This window comes from Camellia sinensis, chromosome 6, assembly GCF_055761805.1.
Source record: "Camellia sinensis isolate YWXY chromosome 6, ASM5576180v1, whole genome shotgun sequence".
Classification (NCBI taxonomy): domain Eukaryota; kingdom Viridiplantae; phylum Streptophyta; class Magnoliopsida; order Ericales; family Theaceae; genus Camellia; species Camellia sinensis.
This window is the reverse complement of record NC_138966.1, coordinates 166427159-166435030: the sequence shown is the minus strand read 5'-3', so window position 1 is coordinate 166435030 and position 7872 is coordinate 166427159. Positions and strand designations below refer to the sequence as shown.

Here is a 7872-nt window from a genome sequence, read left to right as displayed (position 1 = left end):
AACTCAACCACACCACCCTCAAACTTTTGTCCAACACTCGTAATATTATTTCGTCAACTAGCTGACAATAACACCTTTTCTTAGTGAGAGAAAAACTTAGAGAGTGAATTCCTTTCAATATCCACAAGCCTATCACATTCAACATGAACAAAATTTACCCACTTAGACCCCATTGCATCCTCTTGATCAGAAGTACTACACCTAGTAACTGTAACTGAAACATCAACTATATCAACACCACGTGCACAAACAACCCTCAACATATTCAGAAAATCAATATTATTTCAAACCATACAATTCGGATGGCTCACAATAGAATATGAAATACATATCGTCTCAGGTTTCAAATTCTCCCATGTTTTACACAAAATGCCAACCAATTCCTTAAAATTCAATTCGCGTGAAACATTAATGACAATAATATCATTCTCATATTTCCACAGCAACAACACTGCACTGTCCATCGAAACTGAAAGATAAAACAAGAAAAAAAATTTGTTCAACATAAAAACACTTCACAAGAACAACATAAAAGTCCAAAGAAAGTTCTAATAATTATAATTTTCTCTGGATTATAATAACAAGCTTATAATTTTCTCTGGAGTCAAATAAAAGTCCAGAGACATTTACAAACTTATATTCACCTTCAAGATAACAAAAACAAAATCATAGAAAAATTAATAAATCCAGAGAGAATCATAGAGAAATTTACTGCTAACTATTAAACACAATCATAGACAAAAATCACACAGAAGATCTGTTATGAAATTATAAGTTTCTCTGTGATTTTCACTGAACTACAAGCTTACAATTTTCTCTGCATCATTCTGCAATCTTGCACTCATATCAAAATCTAGAGAAATTTACAAACTCATATACACTTTCAAGATAACAAAAAAAAAAAAAAAACACTGCACTGTCTGTCTAAACTGAAAGAAAAATACACAAAAAATAACTTTTGCTTAGAGAAACAAAAACTTATATTCACTTTCTACAAACTTATAATTCTCTCTGAACTACAAACTGAAAGTAAATAACAAACTTATAATTTTCTCTCAACTATAAATAAAAGTCCAAAGAAATTTAAGAACTTACATTCACTTTCTCAGATTCTATCTGCATTAGAAACTTCTAATAATATGTCCATATGAACTTATAATTTTCTCTGTGATTTTCTTTGGATTATAATACCAAACTTACAATTTTCTCTACACTATACCAACAAACGTGCAGAGAATGAAATTTATCTGGTTTAAAAAAATCTCTCTGGTTTGAAAAAATAGAGAACAAAACTTATCATTGATCAACATGTTGATGAAAAACAGAGCACGAAAAATGAACTCTAAATATCAAAATCAATTACACTATCAACACTATTTGAAATTGATCAAAAAACAGAAAATGAAAAATTGATTCCAAAAATAAAAATCAACTCTATCAAGCTGGCCTCTATCTAAAATTGATCAATAACAGAGAATGAAAAATCAACTCCAAAAATCATAAACAACTTCCTTGAGCTAGCCTCTCTTTTAAATTGATCAAAACTGAAAACAAAAACCTAATGCAAAAATACATTAGAAAAACTAATATGAAATCGGAATCCTTACGTAAAATTCAAAACAAAAATCAAAATCTATGTGAAATCTCCATCGAAAACATACCTGAATCAACTCCACTGAAATACCTACGCGATCAACACACTGTAACACATACACGATCGTAGCAATCTTTATCGTCAAGTCCACTGCAACACTTGCGAAATCCCTATGAAATGTTCGACGAAATCTCCAACGAAATCAACACTTGCGAAGTCAGTTTCCAAAATCTCCACCGTGAAGTCAGCAATAGAATATTCAGTTTGCCAAAATCCAAACAAACTTATGTTATAAAGAAGGTTAAATTAGGTATTTTATAACATAAACTAAGGTTGAGGAACCTTAGCCATTAAACATATTATTGTGGACCTCTACTCCTATCAAAAGTTGAGGAGGGACCTTAGACCAATTTTCCCTATTTTTTATCCTAAATTGAGATAATTCCCAAACTTAATACCAATTTTGAGTTTCATGTTTTTCATCTTAATTCTTTCAAGGGTATTAGAACTTTTTAAAAGCTAAATTGTGTTTTTTTTTTTTTTTCCTTCTTCTTATTTTCCTATGAATTATTCTATACCCAATACCAATTTTATATTAAACTATATTATGGATTTATCGTTTAAATTTTGTAGTGATTCTATATATGAAATTATACATTATTTTTATATAAGTGCACTGAAATAAGGTACCAAATGGAGCCAAACCATTCAACCAAACATAAGTATAGCATGCAAAGGTCCTAAAGCATGAAAGCTAATAAAGATGACTACAAAGGAGGCATGCAATACATGGAAAACATGCATGAATCAACCATGAACAGAGCTGAAATAGGTCAAAACAATGACCAAAACATGCTAAGATGGAGGCTCAAAGACCTAGGCATGCAAGCATACACGCTAGGCCACAATAAGGCATCAATGCACAACACTCAAAGGCACTTAAAGAGTGAATGAAGTGGGAACATGGCAATGCTAAATGCTCTGAAATGTCATGTTAAGTGATGCCAAATCATGTACACAACACAAATAAAGCATGCTATGATGCTCAAAGCTTGAAGCTAACAAGAGCACTTGTACTACAACTATGCAAAACATGAAACATGTGATCAAGGCAACCAAAAATAGTCCAAGAATATGTCAAAATGAGTCTAAAACATGCAAGGAAGGAAGCTAAAACAAGCTAGCATGAAGGGCATAAGACGTGGAATAGGCAAGGCCAAAAGGGAGAATTACACTACACCTAATAAGACCAAGCATGAGATGACTTAAGCAACAAAAATTAGAGTTATATCATGGCATAATAACTCCAAAAACACATTGAAATGATAGCTCGCAAGTTTAGGCATGAAGGCATACGCAATGATTCATGTTAAGGCATAAAGGGGCAAATCCTCCAACGCATTGAATGAGTGATAAATGCAAGTGTATGAGCATGAAGCATGGACTGAAATCACATAATAAATGATACCAAGTCATTCAAATAGTCCAAGTAAAGCATGCTAGTGGACTTGGTGCACAAAGCTAACAAGCTAGATTGAACTATGGCTATACAAAGCAAGTCATGCATGGCCAAAACAACCAAAATCAGAGCTGGAACATGCTAAAACATAGACAAAAGCTTCTTGAAGTTAAGCCAAAAGCATGCTAGAATGACATATAGAATGACATGCTACTTCATGAAGCATACAAAGCTAGTTTATGAGGTTTTCACTACAAGTGTATTAGGAATGCATGGAGTGACAAAACCAAGTAAAAAATAGTGGCATACCATAGAAAAATAACCACAAATACATGCTAAGATATGGCCAACATAAACTTAACAAACATGCTCACACATGAGGCATTCAAGACAAATATTGAAGACACAAGGACAGTGGATGACCCTCTCCCATTTGGGACCTCAAAACACCACTTCCACCACTGAAATTCCTCTGAGTTTCAGTGGTGAGAAGGTCAAAACAAGGTGGTCCCAAAAGCTCACAAAGAAGGCACAAAAGCAAGGCTAAACAAGGCCTAAGAGGGGGTAAACAACCCCAAATACAAAAGTCATCTTAAACAAAGATCTTAAGCACACAAAAAAGAACTTTTTGCAGTAGGAAGTTAAGCTCAAAACAGCATGAAAATGGGTTCAAAAGCTTAAGCAAGAATGGGAGTTTAAGAGGTTAGTTTCTCACCCTTGAAGACCACATTCAAAACCAAAACTCTAGCAACTCTTCTGAGCTCAAACTAGTCCGAGAACAACAAAAACAACCTCAAGAAACCTCAGTAATAAAAGGATGGTGTTTGACTGTGTGTTTGTGTGTTAAAGTGAGACAAAATGACACTTTGAAGGCACAAAACAAGAACAAAAGAGAGATATAGATACAAAACTATATGTATAACTCAAACCTCATATTTCTCAACCTCTGTAAGGGAGGAGGAGCCTCTCCTTATATAGAGGAAAGCAATGCAAAGCTTGTTAAACAAGCTTGAAAAGGGCTTCATCCCTCCATACACGTGTATGGAGGAGGGAAGAGTGAAAACTAGCTGGCTCAAAAGATCTAGCGTGAAATCTGTTGAGACAAGGTGTTTTGCCGGCCATCAGTGGTGGCCGGCAGGCTTCATCAATGGCAGGCAGGGATAAATGCATGGCCGACAGTGGTAGGAGTGGCCGGCAGTGCACCATGAGAAGCAAGCTGAAAGGACCAACATATGGTCCAAGAATGGGGCAGAAAGGATACGGGGTTTGGAAAGATCAAACCTGTGACGTTCTGCCGCGAAAGTCGAGTACTCGACGAGCAATCGAACTTGTGGTTGGATGTACCTGCAAGCACAACCAAGTCTTAAGGACGGTCAAAAATGGGGTGTCTACAGTACCAAACTGGGCAGAGACTTCGGAAGGGGTTTGACCGGGCTACCTAAACCTAGGCCTGGTGGCTGACCGAGGTGTTAGTAAGAAGGAAGGCCGAGCTAGGTGTAGCTCGGTCGAATGCCATATACAGCATTGCTTAGTTGAGAGCATGACAGAAATATGCTAGCTCGGTTAAACCGTACCAACTTGGACAAGGAGAAAACTATCTCACTTGGTTTATAGTAAGTAGAGTGTTATCATAATAGACATTTTTCACTAGGAGTGTAATTCCTAGGAGGACTCTTATAAGGAGAGTTGAAATCCTACTAGGATTATGCTAGGCAGAATCTATAAAAGGTCGTAGCATGACCTATGTACAGGTATCACAATTTCTATTCTAAAAAATATAGTGCTTTTTGTCTATTGTCTATTTGCTGACTTAGGCATCGAAGAGATATCCGGCACACACCCGCCGGCTAGCTCACGTTTATGTTTTCAGGAAGCAAAGCGACAACGTTTGGAAGAGTGCAAACTTGATCAACAAGATTATACGAGAAGATTATTTTGTCCTCGTACAGTAACCGTTTCGTTTTTAGTTTATATTTACAAAAATTTTAAAAACTGTCATAAAAACTTGTTTGATAATTTTTTTGGTTTATAAATGGTTGTCTTAGTTTATAAATTTGAGGGAAAAAAACGTAAACTCAAAAAATGAGTTTACGACGATTTTAAACAGAAATTTAAAAATTTAACTAAAAAAATTTTTTTCAATTAATTTTACTTTTCAAATATTTTTTTTTTCAATTAATTTTTTCCCCAATTAATTTTTTAATTATTTTTTTAAACTATAATGTGTATGATCTGTTGTCACAAATAATAAAAAAATATATATAAATATTTTTGGCCTGAACAAATATATTTTTTAGTTTTTGTTTTTAAAATTTTTCGAACTTTTATTCAAACCAAACACGCTTGTAATTTATGTTTTTTTTTTAATTTTTTTTATCAAGTGGTAGTTTTTTAATAAATTTTATATAATTCCTATTTGTACATATTTTTATTTTTCAAATGAATAAAAAAATTAAATAATTAGAATTACTTTTAATTTTATATTACTAATTGTTCTTTTAATTTAATTATTATTTTTAATATCAGAAAGATTATTTATTTTATTATTTTATAATTTAATATATATCATACAAAATTATTATATGATAATTATATTTTTATAATACGATAGAACTAAAATTATAAAAATATGTAAATAATTTAACTAAAATTAATATATATATATATATATATATTCAAATAAAAATTTTATAAAATAATAACATTAATATTGTTAAGATAAATATTTAAAATTATATTTAATATTAATTTAAAATTAAAATTAAAATTATTCTTTTATAACATAAATACCATCAAATACTTTTTTTTAAAAATTAGTAAACGTTATCCATTAAGAGAGAAAAAAGCGATAAGTAGAATGTTCTGATCATTGTCTACTAAAAAATTAGTAAACGTTATCCATGAAGAGAGAAAAAAGCGATAAGTAGAATGTTCTGATCATTGTCTACTCTTTCCAAGTCAGCCACCATTCAAACTTGCTAAAGTCATCCAACCTTCATCACCACACGCACACATGGCACCTAATCATTAGCTTGTCACGATTACAAACAGTACAATAGTCTTTCCCTTCAATTATTTAAAGTTTACAATTAAAAAAGAAGAAAAAAAGGGATCAAAAAATAATCATTAGCTTGTCATTTTAGATTACAAACAGTACAATAGTCTTTCCCTTCAATTATTTAAGGTTTATAATTAAAAAAAAGAAGAAGAAAACAAATCCAAAAAAAAAAAAAAAACAAAACAAAACAAAACAAAACAAAACAAAACAAAGAGATCCTACCGCGTGATAATGCTTAGTTTATGAGCCTCGTTTTTCTTGGGGTTTAAAAAAATAATAAAAAACTTCATAAAATGAAAACATGGTTCGCCTGCTTAGTTTATGGGCCTCATTTTTCTCAGGGTTTAAAAAAATAATAAATAAAATAAAAAAAACTTTATAAAATGAAAACATGGTTCGCCTTGTCTATCTCACACTCACCTATGGACAAGCCAAACCAAATTAGTGAAGCTACACAAGAGAGGATGGGGGATGATGATGAGTGGGAAGAACTGCTCAAAACTCTTCCCAAAGTGAAACTTCCAAATGGGAGAGACATGTTTTTGTATAAAGAGTATTTGGTATCCATATATCCATGGCATTTTCTCCTTTCAACAACATTTCAAAGCACAAAATTCTGATTTGATACTAGTCAGTCTTCCAAAAGCAGGCATAACATGGTTAAAAGCTCTTACATTTGCTATAGCCAACCGTATCAACTACTCTCCCAGCGAAAATCCATTGCTCACCACCAACCCTCACGGTCTCGTTCCTTTCCTTGACAATGCTGTCTATGGAAAAAACCCATTCTTCAAGCTTGATGACTTTCCTAGTCCTAGAATTTTAGCAACCCATGTTCCATACTCTGCACTTCCTAGCTCCATTGGAGACTCTACTTGTCGTGTCATCTACGTTTGTCGAAACCCTTTAGACCAGTTCATCTCCTTTTGCCAGTATGTTGCTAAGCTTTTAAAGAATCCTCTCAATCCAAGTTTGATAGAAGAAAATCTCAATTTGATGTGTCGAGGCGTAAGTCCGTATGGACCGTTTTGGGATCATGTATTGGGCTACTGGAAAGCGAATCAAGAAAGACCTGACAAGGTGTTGTTTTTGAAATACGAAGATATGAAAGAAGACCCCATTTCTCATTTCAAAGTGTTGGCTAAGTTCATGGGGTTTCCTTTCTTTGTGGAAGAAGCTAGACAAGGGGTGGTTGAGGAAATATTGAAGCTGTGTAGTCTTGACAACTTGAAAGATTTGGAGGTGAACAAGATTCACAACAATGATGTTGAGCATCAAAATAGTGCCTATTTTAGGAAAGGTTGTTGAAAAATTTATAAAGAGGTAGTTGTGAATTAAAATAGACTTTATTTTGAATAAAAGGGTGTAACCTTTCATGGTGTCTTTTTGTTTTAAAGGAAGGGTCAAACCTCCATTTGAATGAAAGGGTGCAAACCTTTCATGGTGTCTCTTTATTTTAAAGGAATGGTTATGTCCCTTCTTCATACCTTTTCTATTCAAATTGAGTAGGTGCCAACAAAGCCTATATAAAGGCAGCCCCATTCCAATTTTGATTGATTCTGAAAATTCATTTTCCTTGCCTTCATTTTGCTCTTTTGCGTCCTTTATTCTTCATATTATTTTAGGAAAAATTTCAGAGAGTTATAGAACACAATGTTCTGGTTCGTCGAACAAATTTGTTTGAAGTGCTACTACAAATTTGTGAAGATCATTGTATCCTGGGAGATAGACGCCACATAACCGTAAGCACTGTAGCGGGGC

At 33.2% G+C, this 7872-nt stretch overlaps 1 pseudogene; it reads left to right on the top strand.

Moving 5' to 3' along the window:
* Positions 1-6479: 6479 nt before the first annotated feature.
* On the top strand, positions 6480-7655 carry LOC114257726 (cytosolic sulfotransferase 14 pseudogene; annotated as a pseudogene).
* Positions 7656-7872: the final 217 nt, after the last annotated feature.